Genomic DNA, 27,013 nt, shown 5'->3' with positions numbered 1-27,013 from the left:
ACACACACACACACACACACACACACACACACACACACACACACACACACACACACACACACACACACACACACACACACACACACACACACACACACACACACACACACACACACACACACACACACACACACACACACACACACACACACACACACACACACACACACACACACACATACATACATACATACATACATACATACATACATACATGTTAAAAAGACAGACTTAAGAACAGGGATATTTAACCGATAATCACTCGTTTCCCTTACAATAGGTTTTGTTTCGCACTACAGCCTGCTCTAAATCCAGCGATATAAGGCAGCCACAGCTGTGGCGGGATAAGTAGTGTTACTAGCTATGTGCTGTAAAATATTACTGACGTAAGCTTCTCGACCCATGCGTCTTTATGATGGAGAAGCCCTGTTTGACAAGCGCTCAGATAACGGTCAGCAACGTACGAACACAGGCAAGCGGAAATCTCGGACGAATTTCGCGCAGCGTCTTAACCAACATATAATCTCTGTCACGAGTAAAATGTTGAACGTGACACACGTCCCTGCTGGCAACAATGTTGCTTTGCCAATGGTGGCAGTCCTACAAAATCAATCACTGTGACGCCACTGCTCACGCGTAAGCCATCGTTTCCAACCGCGGCTGAAGTTTCTTTCCAGGGGCTTTAACCCCAGCTGGCTCGTTGGCACCGTAACCGCGCGAACGCACTCGTGCCACTGCTCGCGCGTTCGTCGTCATCGTTTTCTTCGGCAACTGGCTCTATTGCCGCTCATCACGTTAGCGTTCCCATACTGCCTCTCCCTCAGCGGAGGTGCTGACGACCCTGGCCCACTACCAGTCGGTGCAGTCTCAAATTGCTTGTCTCAATATACCGCGAAATGAAAACACGAATGTATATAACGAATGTACAACATGAATGAGCGCGGATGTATAAAAATAAATGCGTGTGCGTGCCTGTCGTCACGATGACCATCGATAAAGACAATAAATGTGTTCGTACCGTTGTTTGACATTATGTCTCGCCTATTTGGCGTGTGCTACACAGCTTCGCTGGTCATCCACATACACAGAGTGGAGTGGCTCGTGATTTTTAAATCCTTAGTCGAAGTTACGTGAAACACCCTCTGTAGAAGACTAGCCTAACCTAATGTAGCATGGAGAGATTGCCAAAAGGAAACTGAGTTATAAATCTGCCAGCACCATGTCGATGCGCTTTTCCCCGAATATAAAGCCTACCGATCAATAAACGGTACTGCGCTCACGGTGTCTTATTCAATGACGAACAGCGGAAGAAGCAAAAATACTTCACTTATATCGTATCATTTGCTGATGTTAGCGTATTGGTACGTTAGGTAAATACTTTATTGTTTAAATGAAGGCTGCATTGTAAGAGTGCGTCACGTGGTAATTTGAAACGGCGGAAGGAACCACGGAAGATTAGCTTCACAACGGCACGTGTTTTTCGACCGGAGATGAGAGATTCGAGTTAAAGTCTGCACTAGAAAAAGAAATAATCAAAAAGCAACTCATCAGGCACTTCCTTCCTCTTCGCAACAATGTCATTAGATTTCCGAAGCGCCAATTCCACTCGGAGATTTGCTCTGATTTACTAATCTCCCTGCGTCTCGCGTTCATTACTGCGACGACTGAAGCGGCCGCATTTGGGATAAGAGAGGAAGAACAAGGCGGAAAAGAAATAACTTCACCAACCAGTAAATGGGGATGTGTAGAACAGAAGACATCATCAGGACGCAACCGCGGACTTCCGCGCCAAGCCGATTACCAGTGAAGAAAAAAATTTGCTGATACATGCACTTTCTTTCTATGGTTTAAGAGAATACCGAAGGAAGTAAAAAAAAAATAGTCAAGGAATCTCAAGTGTTCGTTATGGTCCTATTTAAAGGACCGTGATTGAGGGTCTTTTTTTCTGCAGTTCGACTTGTGATCTTCGTCAGAGATGACGTCGATGTCTTCTCTGTCGACAAGGCGTTTACCCTGCGCTACTGACGGAAAAACGCACTTGCATTTCTACAAGACCCGACTTGGTTCTATAATAAATGTTAATCGATGTTCTTTCATTAGTAGACTAGCATCTGCGCTTGGCACAGGTTTGTTACAGAGCAGGAAAACGCAAAGCTGCAATTGCAGAAGACACGAGGACAGACCTACGCCCAGAAATAGTGCTTGTTTCACGTAGGGCCTTTCTCAAATAGAGCAGCGGTTCGCTTTTCCACGCCCGTACTTGCAGAGTGAAATATTTGAACTTTCCCTTCATGCATCGCATGTGAGGGTGTATAAAACTTCAAACAAAAAACTGCTTCAACTGGGCATCAGCAACACTTTCAGCGAACTGGCGGAAGCCCTGCTTGAAACGCAAAAAGCCAGACTCAAAAGCACCCCTGCAGGGAGAGCGCTCCTGACTAGACTGGGACGGGACACGAGTGGACACGTAGATAGATACGCAGACGTGCTCGACTGCTTAAGAAAAACAATAAGCGTTAGGCCAGTACCTAAGAACATGGTCCCCAACCTCCACGAGAGCAGAAGGCAGGCGCGAGCCGAATACGTGGAAAAGACACTCGCGCTACTAGAGAACACGGTGTACACGGATGCTGCCACGTACCCGCGAGAAGGGAAGCGCATGGCCACGGCGGTGGTGGTGGACGGCGACGGGAATCTGACCACATGTGCGACGGCAAAGGCAGCCGACACAGCGGAGGCCGAAGAAATTGCCGTGGCGCTGGCGGCAGTAGAAGGATATAGGACAGGCAGGCCTCTAGACATCCTAACAGACTCGAAGGAAGCGTGCAGAAATTACACGCGGGGAAGGATTAGCAAAGCCGCCCTCAGAATTCTTGGCGGAGCCAACTTCGCCGAGAGGAACGTTACGCACAAGTTAATTTGGATTCCGGCCCACGCAGGCATAGAGGGTAACGAAAGGGCAGACAGCCTAGCTCGAGAGACCACGTTCCGAGCAGAGCAGTCGCGCGCCCCGGAGTATCACCCACAGGCTTGTGAGGGAGGATACACAGAAATCTTAAACTTATACAGAGGGACGAGAGCCAAATATCCCCCACCGCACAAAGCTCTAACGCAGGAGGAAGCAACGAGTTGGCGCAGATTGCAGACAAACTCCTTCCCAAATTTATACATCCTAAACAAAATGTACCCAACACAATATAGAGACACCTGCCCATGGTGCGGGGCCACACCCACACTATACCATGTCGCATGGGAATGTAAACACAATAAATCATTCCACCAACACAATAACCCGAGTGCGGAGCAATGGGAGAGTCGGCTTACCAGCTGCGAGCTCATGGCCCAAAGGGCCCTAGTGCAGCACGCTAGTGAGGTAGCTAGGCTCAGTGGAGCCCTGGAATAGGGGCCCACCCTTGCTGGAAGAGGCTCCAAGTCGCCGGCGCCCAAGACGACCGAGACCTCGAGACGCTAAATCCTTGAAGGAACCAAAATAAAGTTTCTCTCTCTCTCTCTCCTATAATAGGATAGTTTCAACGTGGCTGCTATAATACAGGCAACCGTGAAATTCAGTGCACTGATTAACATAACTCGCGGTTCCGGCCCACCCTGTATAGTTAGAGGAGTAGATTTCTTAGTCAGCACTAGTAAAGGAAGCGAAATCCTTCCACACATGCTCCTTTTCGTAAACATACTGTGATATTTAACCCACATCTGCATTTAGTTCTTGAATTTGTACTCAACGCATTTATCATGCCTAATATAATAGATATTGTGAGGTAAAAGTAGGGGCCGGCTTTTTATTGAGCCCGAGGGTCAAGACGAAGGGCCTCCAGACACAGACCACACGCGCGTCGTATACACGATTATATATATGGTTCCGTCATACATCATTCAGGGTTCAAGGTTACATATCAAATCATCTTTTCATACAACCACCAGGACTTATCACGCAACGTTTCCGCAGGAACACTATGACGTAAGGAACACATGGTACATACAACATACATGGTAAATGTCTCCACCCTTATGTAGTCTAAAGTATCAAAAGTACAAACGATACTGTCGCCTAATAACACATTGTCTAGTCAGCAGGTGGTACATTCCTTATCTTTCCATTTCCCCTTCCCCAGCCCAAGGTAGCCAGTGAGATACTTACCTTTAGGTTAAGCTCACAGACTTTCTAATCTCATTTATCTCTTTCTCTCCTTACAATATTTGTCAAATTAGACTCTCAACGGGATATTCATTTAAACTGGCCAATCTCTTAATTAGACCTAGACGAGCTGTACTCCACTGGAATGTTTCTTTCTGTCTTTATAGCATCGCGCAGCACCACTTTGTTTTGTTTCATTTAGCAAAATTTATGCTAAAATACTTAAATTTGCTAGATTTCGCTCCGAATAAACGGGCTACCTTGGTGGCGACAATTTACCACGGCTCTACAGCCAACACTTCCCAGGCACACACTGAAGTCAACGTGGTCACACCGTGTCACCACGCGTATACGCATTTCAAACACGACTGCGCATTGAATAGTCCCACTTGTGCCCTGCTCTCTCATTCATTCCCAGCGGTCAGACGTCCATCTCTGCACATCTATTCCTACATTCGTGCCGCATTTTATTTTTTCGCCAGGCTAGGCGACGAGCAGGGGGAAAGCCTTTCATCGAAGCGGCTGTGACGACGCAGTCAGCCGACATCAGTGCCGCCGGCGTAGCTCGATGGGGGACCACCGATCGGAACCGAGGTGGCTCGCCTTTCAGCACTGGGCCGTCGGTGCTGACACTGACACTGACGCCGCCGTGAAAGGGCCTTGGGCAGCGAGGGCGAGCGCGCGTAACGGGCACGTAAGCGGGCACCCATCGCCCCAGTCGTGGGAGCGCCCGGGAAAGGGGGGGGGGGGGAGAAAGTTTCCGACTAACCTTCCACGCGGAAGAAGGCGGGATGACACGAGGAACAAAACGGGTGGATTCGCGTCGCCGTCTGGGCTACCGTACCGTTCCGCTGGAGCTACACCCCCCCCCCCCCTTCCTCCTCCTCGCCCTTGACGTCGCTCTGTGTTGGCTTCGTAACGGCAACGAAAGGAAGGAAGACGGCACGTCGAAAAGAGCAGTGGATCGGCGTCGATTCGACCATTCGGTAAAGGGGCAAGATAGCGCGAACCGGAAGGGAGGTTTGAGTCGTGCGAAAAGTCAGTGACGCAGTTGGTATGCTGTTCACCTGCAGTGTTTAGCCCGGCGGGAAATCGAATGGAACTTACTGGAGTCGAAGGGAGGATTCGTTCGCATAGAGAAAATACGCGTTTCGTAGTAACTCTGCCACGCGAGAAAGAAGACGCTAAAAATCGCGTCGACTGAATGACAGGACCAACATGGTGTTGAACGTCGCTCGGCCAATTTTGACAAGGCTTTGTGATCAAATAAGTGAGTCGGTGTAGCACATCCCCATAAATCGCTGGGCCATGAAATTTAAGATTGCTGTAGCCTGCATTTATCCCGGTACACCGACAAGCATAGCTGACAGCGCCCATATGAGACTTTCTAACCGTTGATAAAGAATTCTTTTTTCGAAAGCTGTTCTGTGATGCTCGCCTCCGAAATGGCTGCGCACAAAGTGATGAAATGCAAAACAGTCAATCTTCGCAATCTGCGACCGTTTATATGCCGCACTCGAGCCCTCTAAATTCGAACACTGCGACTCGGTTACGAAAGTTGCACGACGACGCTGGATTGATGTGTTGCATGGCGGATAGAATAAATGATTGCATGAGTTGACTGCTCTGCCTAATTTAGGGTTAGCTCGTGGACAACAATATCGACGCACGGCCGTCCCGCGACGCACACACCGCAGACACGTCGCCGCCTTCCGCGCCAGCTAGCGATGCCGCCCATGATCGGGGTCCCGGGCAGCAGGCCACCCTGTCCAGACCCACTGCGAGGGCCGACTCGGTCGTGACGTCCGCGTTTGACGTGGCCTGAGCAAGCAAGCGGACCAGAAGGAAATCAACAGACGGATCGAAGGGCAGCCAGGGGGAAAACAGGTCGTCGCGCACAGCCACACGCCTGCAGAGAAAACGAGCCAACAAACGCGACAACAGATTGAGCTTGGTTTCGTCACCAGAGGCACGCCTTTCTGCTTCACAATTTTTTTTATCCTTCCCTGTACCCTTCTAGGAAGCGTTCAGCCTCTCCAGCTGCTTTTCTTTTTCACTTTCTCAGGACTCGCCTTATTTCTCTGTTCATGCCACCCTAGAATTTGCATTTCTTCCTTCGTTTCGTGGTCCACGTCCTTGCGTACATGGCAGATTTGCTTTAGGAGCATAGGTATAGTGTTTGTTACTTCTTATGCATATATACATGTATATTTTGCATTTCAATTTTCTTCTTGCCACGTCACACATTCGTATAGGTGCCGCTTTCATGTCCATGTGTGTGAACTCGGAAATTGTGTTTCGTGCTTTTTCTTTCTTTCTTTCTTTCTTTCTTTCTTTCTTTCTTTCTTTCTTTCTTTCTTTCTTTCTTTCTTTCTTTCTTTCTTTCTTTCTTTTCTTTCTTTCTTTCTTTCTTTCTTTCTTTCTTTCTTTCTTTCTTTCTTTCTTTCTTTCTTTCTTTCTTTCTTTCTTTCTTTCTTTCTTTCTTTCTTTCTTTCTTTTTCATTGTGCACAAGGCGCCAGAATAGGTGACAAAGCACCTGAATATGGCCGGGAGGCTTGAAGCTAGGTTGTTTGAAAGTCGTGGATACGCTTCGAATATATCCGGCTTGTTTTCGCTCTTGTCTCTTATTGATCTCGCTTTCTGGTACCTCACCCGTCACTCAAAAAAAAAAAAAGATAAGCAAACATAGAGGCACGGAGAGAGTGATTTCCTGCCACGCTTACTTTGCGCACTGGCCTCCGAGACCATGCCTGCGTACTTATAAACTCGAGAAGCCATGCGTCATAGTTATTCTGTGAGTAGAGACTTACAAAAATACCATGTAAAGCTTGCGCTGCAAGAATCGCTTCTATAGAAACTGATGTTTTTGTCGCTCGCACGCAAGTAGGCACGGAAATTCGTTGACCACGTGAGCAAGACGGCTTACGAAGCACCCACTCTCTGAGAATGCACGAGATGGAAATTCTACAGTGCAAGGAAACCACACCAGCAATTGTTTTTTTTTTAATCTTCGTGAAATGACCAGTGAGATCGACTTACTCACACATCATAAAGTGTGCATACTTGGTGAAATTTAGCACCGAATCTTCCCTAGAATGATCACTGCAATGTTTACCGACATAATTTGAGTATGCAGCGTGGAAACGCGTTATCAATGTCAAAGAGAAAAGTTCCAAAGTGTACCCAATACTCCTGTAACTCAAGCAAACGTAACCCACTACAACTTAATGCTTTCGTAGCTATGTCTCGAGTTGCCGCGCACTCGCATCATGGTCATATTTGCTAAGGTTTTGTGATGTCCATGGAGCGCTGCGTCCTTTCCGTGAAACGGCGGTGGTAATCTGATAATGGCTGGTTCCTACTTTCTCAATTTCGCACGGTAATCTTGCCACATCAAACGGGTAAAAGAAAGAAAGAAAGAAAGACGAAGAACCAAGTTCTGTCTGCGCGTTTTCAATATCTCTTAGCCAGGTTCCTTTTCTGCGAAACGCCAAGACACTGCCACGCTCTCGTAATTCGCTTATTCGCTTCGGTGCTCACTCATTTTCTGTTTGAGAAAATGAACGCTATATATTTGCGCTTCACATATAGTATATATACATTTATGCGTGGTTTCCCAGAATTCTGTAGCGCCAACAGTCGCCAGTAATTGTCATTATCACATCGAACTTCAGTTTCATTCAAAAATACGCATCAAAGGCGAAGTTACCACGCAGTAAATACCGAGAAATAAACGAGATATATGACATGCCTTCGATTTCCACCTCCCCACTCTTCTGCGAAATGAAGCTTCGATGGCAGAAACATTGAACGAAACTTCTTTTCTCTAAATCAAAGAACAAACGAAAACGAACTGAAAAAAAAGCTACCGCTCCTACGCACACACAGACGCAGGAACGCACGTACACACGTACATGCTAAGGCTTTCTACGCACACACGCGCATGCTCGCGCGCTGTATTTGATAGACAGATGACGCGGAGAAAACGTCACGTTGTTGTTGCACCCACATCGCGTGGATCCGTGCGTGGATCCGTGCGACCAATAGAGGGACGAGGGGACGTTAGCGACCGGGAAACAAACCTCGAAGCCCCGATATCATGGCGCGATCCACAATTTGCGGCTCGGGAATCGCATTAGGTTCGCATTTTCCGTCGTCGACGCCGCCACGCGAGAGGGAAGCCGGTCGAAAGTAAAATTACACAGAAGGTGATTATAAACTCATTAGTCAATCCGCGGTCCCACACCGCATCTATCGGCGAAGGACGAAACTCTCAGCAACGCGCATTCGCGGCTGCGAAAGCGACGTTGTCCGATCCCTCTATATATTGTCGATCTGCGTGGTTGTGTGTGTATACGCACGTGAACGCCAGGTCGCGACACACAAATGCATCGCCGCGGTCAGGGCGGCTGTCCACTGCAGATATCAACCATATACTATAGTGCCGCTGTGGCGTCGATGAGCGCTGACGCGGTTCGAGCGAACGCTGCAGCCGCAAATGCCGCAGTGTGGACAACACTCTCGCGTCTACACAGACACACGCACAATGCCCGTGGGGCTGGTGTGGACGACGACAATGCGTCCTCTTCACGCTCGAGCTCGGCTGCCGACGGGTGATTAATTTCTCGTTTGCTGCGCGGCCTCGGCGCATTCGTTACAGCAGGGAGATGGGACGCGTGGAGGATCCTTCCGATATGGGGAAACGAAAAAACGACCACGCCGCAACGCGCTGCTGAGGGTACGAAACAGGTCTATGTTAGGTTTGCGTATAGTTTCAACGCTACGAACGCAAAAGTGCGTGTCGAGTTTCCAACGTATCCCGGAATTGAGGAAATTATTATTTAATCAGTTGGTGTCCTCCTCTTAGGACGTCTTGTAAGTGACGCTGTTCTTCTTGTAGGAACGTAATATAACGTAAACGCACTCGAGACGTAGCGTTGAAAAAAGAAATGTCACAGGTATAGTTCCTATAGCGTTTTACGATTGAGATCGCTTCTGGATAGTGCTGAGCGAAGCAGTGAAACTGACAGTTTCGTTTTCAGCGGCCAAAGAGAAGATGCAGGGCCATTGCAGGTGCAGGAAGACGTCGGTTGTCTATAAATGGCCAGTTTTGAGACAGGGTCACATCAGAATAATGCCGTATTTTGGAACAACCCCTTACTTCGAGTAACTAGAAGAAAAATAAGAATGGCGAAAGAACATTGCAAAACGAAGCAGGAAGAGGTCTATATTGTAAGCAGAATAGGAACGAAACGCGAACAGTGAACTGATACCATACGCGGCTTGCGCCTTCGTGTATCTGCCGACATGAAACACTCACAAATATATTTACCAGTGACAGACAACTGTACGGCCCAAGCATCTTCCGGTTTGTTCTGCGCCAAGCTGACTCTAGATATCAGTGAGCGTAGTTATTTGATAGCGGCAGAGAATGGACCGACGAACCAATGATTACGTATTACTGATACACGCCAATCAAGTAGCGATACAGTTCACGTGTTTCCTGTCCTGCTACCAGCTGAAGACAGTGGGTTGTTGTCGCGGCTATTTTCTGTTTCGACAAAAAATATTCTCGGAGATGTGAAATAAACAGAATTACTGTTGTAAGCAGATTTCGTAAGTTCACCGGTACTGCTGGACTGCGTGACATGTCCGAACTCATCAGATTGTACATCCGACGGGAGAGAGAGTAAGCATCTTTATTCAGAGGCGAATTAAAGTTCTTTCGCTAAACTCGTTACTTTGTGGTGCGAATTGTAGTCATGTGGTACGCGTCCATGAGATGATGTTCCCTGTCCTTCCATGAGAACTTCAACCTTAAATATGCTGTTACAATGCCTGCAATCACCATTCTTCTTTACAAATACGCAACCTTTAGAAGCCTTTCTCCCTGGTCATTGTTGGTGCCTTTAGGCTGTCTATATTTTCCCAAGACAGGCTTGGTGGCTCGCCATTCCTTCATTTATTCATACATTAAACTCGCTTCCACATAGCTGATGAATGGAATGCATTTTAACCGTTCAAACGGGCCAGTGTTTTTAAATAGTTTCGTTGCGCACTTATTTTCGAACACAGAAGATTTGTGCCTATATAATCCGATATGATAAAGAAAAAAAAGAAAACAATAAGAGGTGTATAGAAACAATGAAAATATTAGCAAAGTCGATGGTACGTATAACATAGAGTGCACATAAACCCGGCCTTGCGAAAGTGAATGTCTAGCTGAGCTGTTGCAAAACCAGCGCTACAACTACTGAGGTGGGTATGCAATGCTTTATTGTTGGTTGGGATGCTTGTTCTGAGCTTGTTGTTTATTGAAAGGTATGCTGTTTTGTGTGTTGTACGGGTGATTTCAATGAATGTATGCACTATTTTTGTAGCCTCTGTCTTATACGGGGCTATGAGTTATTGCTGTTGATAGATGCTTGTTTTGAGCTGGTTCTTTATAGAAACGCACGCTGTTCTACCCATGGTGTTCGCGATTCTAATGAATGTACGCACTGCTCGCTTCATTTTCCTGAGTGCGTGTAGCCTCTACATTACGTGGTGGATGAGGAATTACATTTTTGCTTGCTTGGGTGTCATGAGCCAATGTTGACGATGATATTTTTTGTTCATGGACGGACACAAGAAACGCCGACCACCGAGAGGATAACAGCTTCACCGTAAAATAGAAATGAGGATGGTGACAAAGTTTTCATAAATTGCGATTTAGTCCACACGATTTTGTCTATGAAATGTAGCACTTCCTTTCGCGCGCAAAATGACCTCTAAAGGATTTAAGCTTTATTCTGAATACGAGGGTTCAGTTACGTTTCAGGCGCTGCTCCCGAGCCTTGGACAGCGGCTCTAGAAATGCGAAATGCTGTCCGGCCGTGTGCCGAGAGCGCAGATGTCGTTAATTGGGGCAGCACCTCCTGAGCCTGCTGCGCTTAATAAGTAATTAGTCGCCCCCCAAGAAGCATTGCTGTATCTCTGCTTGCTTTTCATTACGAGTGCGCAGCTGTCGGATCAAACGATTGCTCCCGCTCTTTCAGATTTGAGAGGATTTCGTGCGCGCGAGGGGGAGGGCTTTAAACGCATGCGTGGGTTTCCTGAGCGACTGGCTTAGAGGATAATTGCAGGGACGGTTAAACTGAATTTATCTTGAAGAGAAAATAAATAGAAAAGGTGCGATGCCAGTTTCAATTCCAGCTGAACGCATCGTAATAGAGCCTACTTGCTAGAAGACTTAAAAATATGCATAAACATTTTTTACTTCATATTGTCCTTTTATGCCCAACTATGTATTGAAACAAATGCAATAACATGGAACACAATTATGTTTCTACATACGCAGTATCGGTTAAGTACGTTATGAGAACGCTAAAGACAGGGGTTATTCGCTGTAGTCTCCAGCTGGTCCAAGCGAAAGCGAGTCTAAACTACATCGAAGTAAAGAAAATACATGTCGTGGAGAGTGCAAGCGAATCTGGCGCTGCCAGAAATTTATCTGCTGTAATCCTAATTCAAATCATCTAAAATCAGCGTACTTCAGCTTCGACACTTAGGTTAGCGTCTACTCTTCCGTCGGGCGCAGTGGAGTGGAAACTTGGGACAGTTGGCATATAAAATTATTGAAACCAGAACTGGTGCACCAAAGACAGAGTACAGTATGGCGACACACACAGTGCTGCGTGCCAACAATGATGATGATAATGATGATAATGACAATGATTGAAGACCAGAATAACAGAGTTAAAGGATTATAACAAAAACTTACATAGACAGACGAACAAAGAAGTCGCAGTTTCACCCAAAAGGCGAAACGCCGATTGTGATAGCAAATATGTCGATAGCTATGTGAAGTAAGGATAACAGTTTTATCGGCCGCATCAGCTTACTAAGTAAGTTAACAATTATAGAACATGTAAGCGCGACTGAACGAGGACGCAGAAAAAAACAGACACACAGAGACAGCGCCGTCTCTGTGTGTCTGCTTTTTTCTGCGTTCTTCTTCAGTCGCGCTAACACATCCTATCATGGATTCAAACCAACTAGCCTGCCAACGTGTTTTAACTAAATTAAGAAGCATGGTGTCACGCGCGCACAGGTAAACTATGAACACATGGCGCTCACTGAGTGCGAAAACTCGCTGTCAAAAGGCTGGAGTGAGGGATCGCGGCAGCCACAAGCGAATTGACCTTCGTGCATCTCTCGCTTCAACGCGAAGGAAACGTCTGAAGCACAGCGCATACGAAGCTACCGACACTACACGCACTCTGCAAACATCGCACACCGCTCTGAAGATGAGGCCCGCGCGGGCGCGCACTTTGATCACGTCGTAGATCGCTTTCAAGATACGGCGCCCGCAAGCCGCAGCCACTGGAGAAGAACGGCCCGTTGTTCGCCTCATCACCGTGCCTCGCTAGCGACGGCAGAGCTCTCGCTTCCCGCCCGGCTGCCGCGCTCACGCACTCGAGATTGAGCCAAGTTCGGCGGCTCACCTTCGCACGCTTTCATTCGCACATACAGCATACGGTGCGCAGCGACGCTTTTGTCGCCCTTCGAATTTATACGGGACTTCACGGTGACGCCGACTGCAGAAATGTGCCTGGAGGGTCCATATAATTGCTATTGCATTAAAAAGCAGCTCGTCTGAGATGTTTAGTGACGCACGTGCTCGTTCTGCTCTTCATGATGTGGCTTCACCAAGTGACAGAAACAGCTCATCCTCGTTTACAGGATCGGTGTAATATATATATATATATATATATATATATATATATATATATATATATATATTACACCGATCCTGTAAACGAGGATGAGCTGTTTCTGTCACTTGGTAAAGCCACATCATGAAGCCACATCAAATATATATATATATATATATATATATATATATATATATATATATATATATATATATATATATATATATATATATATATATATAGCCCTGCTCTGCCACTTTATGTTGGTTGAGCTTCTACGGCGTTCCCCCGTGTTGACAGTGATGCGACATGCGTTCTATGTTCCAGAGAATGCAGCCAAACTTTTATAACTTAGGTATGTCAGGTAGTGCTTCCACGGGTGTCCTTCCGCTGCAACGACAGATAATTATTGACCAACTTTACGCTTATTGTTCTTCCCGCGTTTTTGTTGAGTATTTCCGTGTATCCGCTACCTTTTCGCTAACAATAAGCGTAAAGTTGGTCAATAATGATCTGTCGTTGCAGCGGAAGGACATCCTTGGAAGCGCTACCTGACATACCTGAGTTATAGAAGTTTCGCTGCATTCTCTAGAACACAGAACGCGTGTCGCATCACTGTCAACAAGGAGGAACGCCGTAGAAGCTCAACCAACATAACGTAGGAGAGAAGGGCTACCTGAGAAACAACTCGCAAGATCCCTTCTTCCCGATGAAAGTTATTCCCGAACATTGGGGTTAACCTCAACACAGGCACGGACCGAGTATATCTGGAAGGTGTTCCACTCCCGAAAACATCTTAACAACGCTAACGCGTTATCACCAGCATAAACGTTTGCTCGCCGCAAATATTCCTGCTCAGTAACTGCGCGTTCGCGTGCGCGACTCGATAAGGGAATGCAAGCATGCCATAGGCGACAACGCGCTGACACGCTGGGACCACGTGAACCGTTGGGACGAGAAAACAAAACGAAAATTGATGCAGGGGGAGTGAAAATGTCGCCCGTTTGCTTTGCGAACACGTTCTTCTCGCTTTTTTGGCCCCCGACTGGGTCGGTCAGGAATTTTAATGCACGCGTGCCCGTTGGTAACCGCTGGCGGGCACATGTACGCGGTTCTAGCGTCCGTCCAATTTAACCTTCCTTACACTTCTCGCCATAGGTTATGCACCCTGTAACGTAGATATGCATCCGCGCGGAAGAAGTGTCTGGTGGCAGCACCAGTCCGTACTAAGGGAGTGATTTCATGCTATGCTCAGAATGTAACTCGTCGGCTTTGGAATTTCTGATAGGCATACTGTAGACGCTTGGGAAAGGATGGCAGCGAGACGCATTTCTCAAGAAAGAAGGAAAAGGAAATAATGTAAGCGCTTCGGGGCGATGTCCAGCGAGTCGGCAGCAACGCCAGCACCGCCAACAACAAGGCCGCGGCCACCGAGGATGCCAGTTGCCTCAGAGCGGTCGCCAAGAAAAGCGCGGCATGCCATGCGTGCCAACAATGCCAGCATGCAAGGGATGTCCCGTACGTTCACTCAGAGCGCCTCTTCTCTCTGGGATGAGAAGAAGGCGGGGACGCATTGCGAGCCACTCAAACTGAGGAAAGAGTTTCCGGAGCGCTACGTTATGAAAAGCCCGAGCGTTTAGCGCCAAGTGCTCGTCTTCGCCGACTCTTGTATAGTCAGTGTATGCCTGTACGCCCTCAGTCGATGCACATCCACCATTCCTCCGCTGGGAGAGCAGCGTATTGCAGTGGCATAGGCCATATACAGTCAAGAGAAGCAAGCGCATATACGACCCAGGGGTACGCGTATTGGTCCTTTAAGTGGACACTCCGCAGACTAGATTACTGTCCCAAGCCCAAGTGAGGGGAACGCAAATAGTCGCAAGAGGACGCAAACGGCGCGTCGCGAGTTCCTCCGAGGAAAGCGAGTTTGGCCGAGAGTCCGTTCCTGCAGGGCCGCGTAGAGCAGCCAAGCGCGTCGCGTAGTTGTAACCGAGTTGGGTTCGAGCCCAAATGGGCAGCGGTACTTGTTACTTCGCCTAAGCGCCTTCTACTGTGTCCATTACCGTAGTATCAAGGGCAAGACCGATAGAACGTCGACGACATAACGAAACACACAGTGACAGTGACGTCAGGCGTGTACAAAGCGTACGGAGACACACATCGGCCTGCTCGCCATGCAAGTTTGCGGGATTTTGTGTTTGTCTTCGTTGGTTGTGGGGAATTCGTAGGAGAAGACAGTGCTATAATTCTGCCTGCCGACAGCGGCAGCCTAAATTATGGTTTTGGTGGCAGTCAAGTGTCAGGGTGACCAGTAGGGTAGCCAGAAATTTTGTTTGGGGAGGGGGGGGTCCTGCGTTGCAGCTCGACTTCCTCCTTATACAATTTGTTGAGGGATTGAATAAATTAATATTAACTCCATTGCCATTGCCAAAGATGCTGCAAATAAATTCATGTATGCTACGCACTGTCAAGACAAGTAAAATATTTATTTTTTCATAAACTAACATACTCGTATGTCCCAAAAATTGTGCTTGAAATGACTGATAACAATGCTTCCATGTGTTTTTGTCTATTTATTAAGTAGAGAAAATATCCCACGAACGTTAGGGGTGCGATCTTGTACGCGTTCCAAAATAGAACGGAGGCGGTCCGTTCCACCGAGCCGCACACGGTTGGTCAGTTTGAACGGTGAAGAACGCCATGACGTCAATTGTGAAGTGATATCTGCTGTCAATCATTCCGTGTTGTCTGCTATCGGACGAACGCAACGGAACGGACCACCAGTTTCGCGACGGAAAGAACGGACCGCCTCCATTCGAGTTTGGAACGCGTACAAGATCGCACCCTAGAACTATATCACTTCGAGGTCAGCAAAGCAGTGCATGTCGCTGATCACTGATACAAAAAATGTAAACGCCATGAAATGAACAAGTTGAGGACAAACAGTTCCGTGAAACTTTGTAATTCAAGAACCTTGTTTATATTTCTGTACATATGCAGCGACCAGGAAAAAGTCTCAATGACGCTGTCCTTTGTTCCGATGTTTTGCGCAGGAGCAGCTGTCACCGGTAGTGTATTGTGAGTAATTGCACCTAAGTTATGGTCGCAACAGAGAGCACATATAGAAAGCCGTTCTGCAAAATATACGAGGGCGAGTCAAATGAAAGTGAACCAATGCGAATATATAACAAACGGCGTACTTTATTAAAAGTCATCTTCATGAGAATTTACTCATTTGTCTCACTGACTAACGAGTCGCGTGATCCTTGTCTTACAACATTCCTTGGGTTTTTGCATCAGAAAGTCTGTAATAAACTCCTTCACATCATCGTCCAACACGAATCTGGTTCCTTTGAGCTGTTTTTTCAATTGCCTCAAAATGTGGAAGTCGCAAGACGACAGGTCTGGGCTGTAAGGCGGACGTTGCAGCGTTTCCCACTTCAACTTTTACAGTTTTGTGTTAACCACATCAGCGATCTGGGGACAGGAATTGCCGTGGAACAAGATTACGCTATTAAACAATTTTACACGTCATCTTTTCTTGATTGCGACGCGCAGCAGATCCGGCGTTCCACATGTAATATCGGAAAGCTTTTGGGAGTAGTAATTTTTGTTGCTCTGCAAATCAGGTTTTGTTAGTATTGATAAGATTTTCAACATTGAAACCTTCAGCAGTCACTCCTTGTGTAGAAGAAGAAATATGAAGATTGATAGCTTATGACACAACAACTCATAGAGAGGAAGGATATTTGAATTTTTCTATACGGGAGGAGAATTACATGTAAGTGGGCTAAATGTCTTATGCCTTACAGCCTAGTTTTGTAAGTACTGAAAGAGTTGAGGTGTGTGCTCTATGTGTTGCCCCAGGATGACATGCAGTAAGAAAGATGACCAAGAACGTAAGCGTTATAGTGATGAAATAATGTGGGACTGGGAGTATCAACGTGTTTTAATAATCTAAGGAATTCTAAATGAAACTTTTCGATGCAGCGCTGTGACATGAAGATGAAATTCGAGGTTCCTATCAAGGCTTACACAAAGAAGCTGGGTACTGCTAGATAGAGGTAGAGCGCGCTTGTCAAATGAAACTGCGAAGCTAGAGCTTATGTGTAACTGTGGAGATTGGAATACCATAAATGTGGTCTTGGAAGGTTTAAAGTGCAACAAGTTTGCTTTACGCCAAAAGTGGACATGGTGCACGTCGGTGTTAAGTTTTTATCGAATAGAATTGCGAGATTTATCGGCAGCAGAAAAGGTGGTATCATAAACATATAAAATAAAACTAGAATGTAAAAGTACTTTAGATGGATCATTAATGAATAAAAGGAAAAGTAGTGGTCCAAGAATAGATCCCTTGGGTGCCTCTCAATTATTAATTCCTTTTTCTGATGATAAAAAATTCTAAATTTAAACAATTTGTGACCGATTATTAATGCAGTTGCTAATGGACTGTAAAGGTGGGTTATATGTGCCGATGTATTCAAGTTTGTATAATTGAATTTCATAGTTAATAGTGCCATATGCTTTAGTATGTTCAATGGATAAGGCTCCGACCAACTTAACACTGTCTATTGCTTGTTCGATGTGACAAGTGAACAAAAAAAAAGAAAAGAGAAGAAGAGCACACTCCGTAGAAAGGGCTTGGCGAAAACCGAATCGATAAGGAGACAGCAGATGTTTTTAGAAAGGAACTTTGTTAAACAGTTATAAGACAATTTTTCGACCAACTTACAAAAAAATGATAGTGTGCAGATCGGACGGGAATTGTTAATAAAATTGCTGTCACCATTTATTCTTTTTTTTTAACTGGAACTATTTTTCCAACCTTGCTTAGGAAAACATGGGACCTGAAAATTTCATTTAATATATTTGACAGAATTAGTGATAACCCCATTGACAAAAGCTTTGCTGTTGTGGGGCGTATCATAGCTAAGCCCGGTCCAGTTGTTTTTAGAGAATATATGACTTGATGGACTTCCTCGGGTGACGTTGGAAACAAATAAAATGAGTGAGTGAAATGTAGAAGGCTAGGTAAGTCAAGATCAGTTGCAACATACAATGAATCACTAAGATGGACACTAAATCCATTCGCTGTATGATTTGGATTACTATAACTGTTGCCATTATGAATGATTTCACTCAAGCGCGGTTGAGACCTGTTACTGTTAGGAAACTCCTTGTATATATTCTAGTTCTTCTTAGCGTCATTTCTATTTTTCTCGATTTGGTGTTGGTAGCAATCGCATTTGGCGCGTGTAAGAATAGCAGAGAGCATGTTAGAATATGTTTTAAGTGTGAACCTTAGTGCATTATTAAATGGCTGGGTTTTAAATTTCTTGCGGAGTCACTATTTCTTCTCCATGGACGTCACCGGCGAATTAGTAATACAGGTGTGTGAAAGCAGTGAGTTACCTCAATAGTAAATGTTCATTTGTAAATACAATCAGTTTTACCTTGGAGAAGGAACCGAGGACTATTCCAGTATTCTCTTTCTTGACCACGTCATCCCAATTGGCTGCACGGATCATATCGATAAACCTTACGAAATTGAATGAGGACTTCGCACGCGTCATGCAACGTTATAATGTGATAGAGTCTCGACAACAAAATATGGTATTAGGATGACCTAGTCACTTTGTGCACCACTCATAAAAAACCCAGAATAAGAGAAAAGGAAGTGCGCAGAGCACGCGCTTTCTGCGCACTTCCTTTTCGGTTGTTCTAGTTAATCCACGAGCGCTTCAGAATGTCACAACAGGAATACGTACAAACGTATGCGTATGTCACGATGACGACACGATGACGACGGTGCGACGAATTTCTCTGTTTTTCTACTGTTGCAATCATTGAAGTACCGTCGTAGCACATTGGACAGTTATCACGCATAGAGAGCACGTTAAAAAAATTGGCAGTGGCTTAGCTCGGCTATGCCAGGATATACGTAGCGAATGCTAAGGCACAACATGGTAAGCGCTTAGCATTCTTAGCGACTTGCAATCAGGTTAATCTTGATTGCAAGTCCAGGTTAGTCTGGTTGTCTAGCTATGTTGCGGTGTTTAGCCAGTCGTTCGGTGCGCTGTTCGTCTGATTCTTGGGCGATTGGTTTCCTCTTCATTTCGTTCCGATGTCGATTCCAGGCCTCCTCCTGCTGATCCGAATTGTCGGCGTCCATACTGCCGCCTCAACTATGGTTGCGGCGCACGCGAGCTATCCTTTTCAATCCTCCGACATATCAGGCATCCGACGCAGCTGGCGAATCGAGCGGAGGCGAGCGCAACGACGAGGAACGCGTGTGACGTCATACCAAATGGCGGGTGCGGAAAGGAGCGGCGCTGCGCAGCGGCGGAATACCTCTGGCTCGGTGCTACTAGTGGTGCATACACAGTAGTTACTAGGGAGCGAGAGAGAGAGAGAGAAATATCCGCGGCGAGGCGCGCGTTGTGACGTCATGTGCCTCCTCGGAGCACCGCCACGGCGTAATTGCAAGTTCGCGGCCAGTAACGCTTTCACTTTAAAAATCGTTTTGGGCTTTAAGGTGCCGAAACCACAACATAAGTATGGTGCATGCCATAGTGGGGGACTGGATTAAATTTAACCTCCTGCGGTTCATTAGCATGCAACGAATGCGCGGCATACGGCGGTGTTTTTGCATTTCGCCCCCATCGAAATGTGATCGCCGCGGCTGGGATTCGAACACCATGCCCATCCCATCCATGGCTTAGTAGCGCAACGACAGAGCCACTACGTCACCACGGCGGGTCCTGTTTCCGCGACCCGAATGCGGCGAATGAACGTTCCACATTTTTTCACGGTGTAGTGCACTGTAGGGCCTGAGTGGGGAAAATATTCCGCTGCAAATTCCCGGAGTGAAAACAGTAAGCTATTGGGCTCGAGACGACCACTTGAGAGACCGGAGCTGCTATCGTTATGACGTATGAAGTGGCATCACGTGACTCGCGTTCGCGTCTTCGCGCCTCTGCCGCAGTCAACGCTAGCTCGCTGGCTGCGCGATTGAAGCCATGATTGTAGGGTTGTAGATAACGTGTCATTCCCAGGGCAGCAGTTTAGTGGCCCATTAAAAAAAAAAAATGGCTGTGGCTTAGCTAAGGTTAAGCCCAGGATGCGAAGCATACTAGCCTTTATTTTAACGCGACAGCGTTAAGGAGCTCGTGTCGCAGAAAAGCCGGTGTCGTCGGCGTCGGCTCAGGCGTGCGGCGCTTGCTCAGGCGCACATTTCGTTGTCGCGCCGAACGCTGCGTTGCTCGACGCGCACCGCGTCCGATGCGGGGCGCGACGCCGCGAGCGACGGCGGGAGTTGGAGCGCCGGTTCTCCTCTGTCGTGACGTCACGGTGTCACGTGATTTCATGGTCACCGCCGCGCCTGAGGAGCTGGGTTGAGCCCTCGTAATATGCTTCGCATAACGTCGGCTCAGGCGTGCGGCGCTTGCTCAGGCGCACATTTCGTTGTCGCGCCGAACGCTGCGTTGCTCGACGCGCACCGCGTCCGATGCGGGGCGCGACGCCGCGAGCGACGGCGGGAGTTGGAGCGCCGGTTCTCCTCTGTCGTGACGTCACGGTGTCACGTGATTTCATGGTCACCGCCGCGCCTGAGGAGCTGGGTTGAGCCCTCGTAATATGCTTCGCATAAAAAATTAATCATGGGGTTTTACGTGCCTAAACTACGATATCATTATGAGACGCGCCATAGTGGGGGATGTCTGAATAATTTCGAGCACCTGGGGTTCCCACTGCACAGTATACGGGTGTTTTAGCATTTCGCCCCCATCTTAGTCGCCCACTCTGAGAGCACGGTTTTAATTATGTGGCATGGTAATACTGCTCGGTGCCGCAGTACCCCAAGTGCTCGACCGATCCCGGTGTGAGTTTTATGCGAACCATAAAACGAAACTTCAGCGAAATGCTTGGCTGATAAAGCCGCTGAAAACGACGTAATGTGCAGATCGTAAGAAGGGGGTAAGCCATGCACGCAGGGCTTGTAGGATGCTCGCTTTATATGACATCGGTCAGAATAAATACGCTGCGCAGAGATGCGCGCGACTTGCATGCCGCGCACGCGGCGAAAGCGCGAATTGAAGATACATAATTATAAGCCGTTTAAGTTCCACGTATTATAATAGACCGGTAATAGATCATTGTCCCAAAATAATTCTGGTAAGCTACAGGGGACGTATACAGGGACGTATTCTTGGGCAATCACATTCGGCGCTACCATCGCCATCGCCTCACGTGCGGCTCAGCCAGCCAATCAACTGATCCAGTTTTAGAGCGCAGCTCTTTGGCGTCCGTTCCTGGATTTCGCGTCGTCGTCGGCGTCGTCGTCGGCGTCATCGTTGTCGTCGGCGTCGTCGTTGTCGTCGGCCTCGTAACCAGCTCGCCGACGAATCTGCTCCGCCGCCGCGCATGCGCGCTGTCGGCTCTCCGGGCGAGGGAGGATGATGGAAGGGAGGAGGAGAGACTGTGGAGGAGGGCTGGCTACACAAATGGCTCTTTGGCGTCCGTTCCTGCGTTTCGCGTCGTCGTCGGCGTTGTCGTCGGCCTCGTAACCAGCTCCGCCCCCCTTTCATCCCCCCAGCGCTAGCAGCGACCGACTGATACCGCTTTCGTGAGTCCGCTACCGCACTCACGAAAGATGTCGTGCACTTCCTGCAACTCGCATTAACCGTCCATCGATCCTCACCGATGTTAGTAGTGGGGGACTTTAATGTTGACATAAAGACAAACAGCAATTTCCTAACACATATGCGGGAGAACATCCCGTTCCTCTCGCTCGTAACGCGTCCCACGGCTGTGACAACCTCGCGAGGCACTTGTATAGATCTCGTCTTTGAGAATCAAGCATTGGTGTACCAAGTCGAACATATATCAGTCTATTTCTCCGACCACAAAGCTTCCTTCATGACTGTCAAGAACTGTTAGTGCAGTCTTTGTTAAAAGAATACGTGTGAAAAATAACAAAAAGAATTCTGTGATAGCGCATACATGTGTTGCTCGATTTCTTTGCCTCAATCTATCGAAAAGGTGAAACAGCTTATTTGCTGCGCTCAAATTTCGCATTAGGAAGTAACGTAATCGTCGGTAATTTTTCTCAGCCATTCAATAAGAGCGCACAGCAAGTGATATCGCCGAAAGCGGTCGTCCTAAATTACGTCCACAGTACTGTCATTGTGGCAAAAGTGCGCGTATCTGCTTTTATGAAAGATAGCGTGAACTGAATAACCAATTAAAAGCATCAGATGGCGCGCTCACTAAAACCCTTCGCTGCAATTCATACCAGACGTATTGGGACGTTTTGCAGCCGAGAGGCCGCACACTCAACTTTTAAAATATGCAAACACTCGGAATTAGCATAGACACTGGAAATGACGGACACTTCCCAGCCAGTATCACGTGATGTCGCTTTCTACTTCACGGAGAGATTCGAGCTTGTGGCACCACGGTATGTCCTCGAGGTCAATAGTCGGTTACAACCTCAGAATTCAGCAAATGTCCCGCCCACAAGACCGCGATGCATCAGGCCTCCATAGGATTTCTTAATTCATTACCAGCTCCCTCTGACACCGACAGTTTGTCCTCATCGTGCTGTCTTGAAAATGAGTGGACATAATTGGCTAGAGCATTTATATAAAAGAATATCTGACTTTAAAATCCACTATTACCATGGAATAAAGTTAAGTAGGCCAAAAAAGGCGCAAAAGTGAAAGGCTGGTAGCGATACCTCATTGATCTTCACAGGAGCTCACCGTGACATGATAGAATTCCGTAGGTGTCGGCTCGAGCCTAGATAGCTTTTGTCAGTAAAGAGAGGTTACATTGCACTCTAGTTATTAAATTTCGATCGCTTTTGTCGTGCTACAACGTGCCATATACGAGAAAGTATATTGAAACACAGTTGTAGAGGGCGCAAGAGCCACTCCCCAAGTTACGTGACGGTGGCACGCCCTCCAAGTGTGTATAACGCGCGGTGAAAAAAAAGTCGAGGTTCTTCGAATCAAGCACGCCAATGGTGCGGTGAAGTCGCTCCTTGCTGGCGAGCTGAGGGTACTTGAAACACGCTCCAAACGACGACCAGCCATTACTGACCAGCCAATTCAAAGAAGTAAAAAAAAGTGGAAATTTCTTTTCTCCTCTAACAATTAACCTGCCGTTGCAAAACTAGCGAAACATACATTTTTTTCGAAGGAACAATTCTTGAGTCTAAACTGTTCATCTAGTGTATCTCCATAGCATCCCTTTAATACACTGTCGAGCGCGGGTGGAGTGGGAAGGAAAGTACAAGGAGCGGTCGAACACCGATCCGTTTCACACGCCTCCGTAAATCACGGAGCGCGACCAGGCCCAGCGATACACGTACCACCCGATTCCCCTGTTCCCTTTCCCGCCGTCTTGAGCGCGTCCCGCTGGCAGAGCTGGAGAGAGCCGCCGGCGCTTACTTTGCGGCCTTCACTATCTTCGCATTTGGCTCGGCGGTCGGCAAAGGATGAAAAAGGACTTTTGGATAACGCGGTAATTCACTCGAGAGCATGGGGTACCGGCGACGCCCGCGGACTGCTTCAATAAGGCGCCGGCGCCACTGCGGCCTTCCCCCGTCCGTACGCCACTCCCTCGCTTTTTTTTTTGGTTCCGCGCACTTTTTTTTCTTAGTGGACCTCGCTGGTCTCTTTCTTCTTTTTCATCGTTTCTTTTTCCCGTTCGATCATTTTGTTTACTTTCCCTCGTTCTCCCCAAAATTTGCCAGCAAGCCGCGCAACCGTCAACTGCGAGAGAAAAGAAAAAGAAAAAGAAAGACGCTTCTAAAGAATAAAGTTCGGAATTATAGAGCCAGGAGGGAGGGGGAAACAAAGAGAGGAAGTGTAGTTTAGAGAAAAGAGGGAGTTGGGAGCGGCATGTTAGAGAAAAAAAGTTGACGGTCGAAAACGCACAAAAGAAGAAGCGCTCGGCCCTTGCCCATGTTCCGGCTCCGAGCTCACCCGCAGCGCGTGAGAGGCAGGCAGGCAAGCGGGCAAGCAAGCACATCTCTTGGCGGCTCGACCAGCAGCCGCTGCCACTGCCGCCGTCGTTGGAGGGCCAATAAATAATGGTGGTGCCGCCGGGGACACCACAACGGGACGAGGCGGCCGGAGTAGAATTTAATTACCCGACCATCCGTCTCTCTGCTTTCACTTTCCTTGCCTTACTTTTTTTTTTACCTCTAGACGAAAAAGAAAAAAAAAGGGCCATAAAAGCCTGCAAGAGCAGGACCAACGGCGACGGAAGCAAAAACAAAGGCATTAGTTTAAAGGACGCAGAAAACGCGAGAGTTCTCATGGGAACGGGTTACTGGGTATGGATGCGGGAGGGTGGTGGTGGAGCGGATGTGTGTGTGTAAGGGGGCAAGGGAAGTCCCTAGCTAGCTGGCAAGAGAACAAGACAACGACTGTCTCCCCTGTAACTGAGTAGCCTCTTTCCCCTCCCACCCCCTTTTCCGTCCTCATCACCACATTAAAAGCTGTACGCGACTGTAAAACTTGCATGCTAGATCTCGATTATATTTTACGCAGACTCACGTCTGTTTCTTGGTTGCTGCTTCGTTTTGAAGCACTGCCGCGTTCGTGCTGGCCGCGAGGTTTCCACAACGCGTGAGGAGCGGAAGGACGAGCAGCAGTCAAGTACCGCGTGAGGGCGCGCGGGATGAAGGATCGTGAGGAGAGAGAAGACAACCGGAATTGAACGGAAGAGAACAGGAACGAGAAAGTAAATATCAACTAATAGTGAAAGAAGAAAACAAGTTAGGAAATAATAGCAGGGAATTGCTGCTCTCACTGCGAGCTGCGCAATCCTTCCCGCGTTGCCGCAGCAGCGCTGGGCGCAGCGGTGATTCGACATCATTAGCGAAGAAACTCTTCTCGTTCTGTTCCCTTCTCGACGTTTCTCTTTCCGCTATTCGGTGGCAGCCTTTCAATAGCCCCGGTCCGCTACATTTGCCTGCGCCGCATTCCCGTTTGTTTCAGTCCGTCCGTGCTTCGCTGCTCCATTGCCAACCCCTCCCACAGCTTAGCCCTTCTTCTCTCGTGCCTTTGCGCTATTGCCTATAGCACGTGCAATTCCTTCTGCGAGCTACGTAGCCAATGTGTTCCGGAAAATTTGCTGCTGAAGCCAGTCTTTCAAGGCACGGAACGAACAGTTGAAAATAGTGGTTTATTATTATTTTTTTACGCCAGCCACTGCTCGGGTTTAAACGACAAAGGAACTGCTTTTAATTGCGCCCGCACATTTGTTTGCCAACTGGCGCGTGCGATATTGTTTCTAGCTGGGCAAAGGTATGCCTTGATGAAGTTTCAGGTTAAGTGACAGCTTGCGAGCAACATTGATTTGTCAGGCTGTTGCCCAGAACCACGATGAAACGACAACTGCATCGACGTGAGAACAGTTTGCATTACTTTGAGAACCCCTAGGTGCGTACCCCTAGGTGCGTATCGGCATACTCCATTCATGAAGTATTGGTGATGCTCCATGAATGAATATTGATACATCATACTCCATGAATGAATATTGAAACATGAACATTGAAACAGTTTGCATTATTTTGAGAACCTCTAGGTGCGTACCATGGAAGCTCGGAAAGTGCGTGTTTACTCAGTAATAGCTTCAGAGAGGTTGCTGAAGTTAAGAGGATCGAAATACCGAGCAGGTCTTTCACCGCTGTTGATGTAAAACGTTGTCACGGCTTCGATGACTTCAGCGCACACCCACCGTGCAAGCGATGTGAGGCTCGCAGGCTATCACCAATACTCCATTCATCACGAAGCTGTCACTCTCATTCATCATGGAGAAGTTATGTCTAATGTTTTGCCATCTTCTCGCCAAAAAAAGGCTGAAATGAAATGGGAAAGAATCAGTCTCTGCAAACACTGCACGAAGGCGCGATAGAAGAAATTATCCCAATGCATAGTGCGCCATCAGAAATTTACCGTATAGCAGCAAAATAGACATACTATCAGCATTAGACAGACATCAGACATTAGCATTAGACATTAGACATTAGACAAATAGACATACTATCAGCAACGCGGACTATTCCGAAACTACTCCAAGGCACTTTTCCGTTTACAATTTCGTGTGCATTTGTAATGTGGCCCAATTGAGACTGCAAAGCATCCTCTTGGATCGGCTCCGTGCCCAGAAACAGACAATGGAGTGATTACGCGCCCCTCCTTCATGTAATTATGCATAATTGGTGAGCGGATCAGTTATTTTCTGTTGGCATTTCGATGTATGCTGATGGCGCACAGAAGTGAAAGCTCTGGGGACGCCCTCTTGTGATTCTGCGTTCAGCCAAGATGCATTGGGAGCATTCTTTGCTTCAGCGATTTTTATTCTTTAATATCACCCTACTCAAGTGAATATTTGATTCCCTTAATAAAATATTGCGAATAGCAGGAATTGGTATTCGAGTCAAGTAAACGTTAAGAGAATCCTCCGCGGTTTTCACAGGAGGGGGAACATTGAAATAGGGCCAGAGAAAACCAAATAGTGAAAGAATTCTCGGAAACTCCCAGACAACGCTAAAATGATCTCCCGAATACGCAAATGGCGGTAAGCGAACGTTAGGTTTCATATCGCTTAGCCTTGGCTTACGTGCTATGTTGTTTACGATAGACAAATAATAACAACTACTTGACACCTAAGAAACGTGTTCGATATGAATATTTGTGGTGAACTTCAATGACGAAGGTCCAACCCTTGGAGAAAAAGAATATTAACTTCCTTTAAGTGCAGCTCGATCCGCGCGTACCTGTCTACGTGTTGACAAAAGATGCCGTGGTTCGAGCACTGTGCTACAGAAGAAAAGGCTGCCTTTGAAAGGCTTAATGTATCAGCGCCATATCTCATTTCTTCTCAGTGGTTAGTATACTTTTGCAACCCGCCGCGGTTGCTCAGTGGCTATGGTGTTAGGCTGCTGAGCACGAGGTCGCGGGATCGAATCCCGGCCACGGCGGCCGCATTTCGATGGGGGCGAAATGCGAAAACACCCGGGTACTTAGATTTAGGTGCACGTTAAAGAACCCCAGGTGGTCGAAATTTCCGGAGTCCTCCACTACGGCGTGCCTCATAATCAGAAAGTGGTTTTGGCACGTAAAACCCCATAATTTTTTATACTTTTGC

The 27,013-nt window shown here is 47.4% G+C and overlaps 1 protein-coding gene across 4 annotated transcripts in view; it reads right to left on the bottom strand.

The window, feature by feature from the left end:
- The window catches only part of LOC135898837 (alpha-2C adrenergic receptor-like), a 696,056-nt gene that overhangs the window by 294,897 nt on the left and 374,146 nt on the right, over positions 1 to 27,013 (bottom strand). The window contains exon 4 of one of the 4 annotated variants that reach the window (XM_070535752.1): positions 5,846 to 5,974. The exons of the other annotated variants lie outside the window; for them this stretch is intronic. The gene's annotated coding sequence lies outside the window, so the exon portion shown is untranslated. The remainder of the gene's footprint in view (positions 1 to 5,845; positions 5,975 to 27,013) is intronic. 4 annotated transcript variants of the gene reach the window in all.

This window comes from Dermacentor albipictus, chromosome 3 (assembly GCF_038994185.2).
Source record: "Dermacentor albipictus isolate Rhodes 1998 colony chromosome 3, USDA_Dalb.pri_finalv2, whole genome shotgun sequence".
Classification (NCBI taxonomy): Eukaryota; Metazoa; Arthropoda; class Arachnida; order Ixodida; family Ixodidae; genus Dermacentor; species Dermacentor albipictus.
Note: the sequence above shows the minus strand (reverse complement) of the source record. Positions and strands in the feature narration are given on the sequence as shown.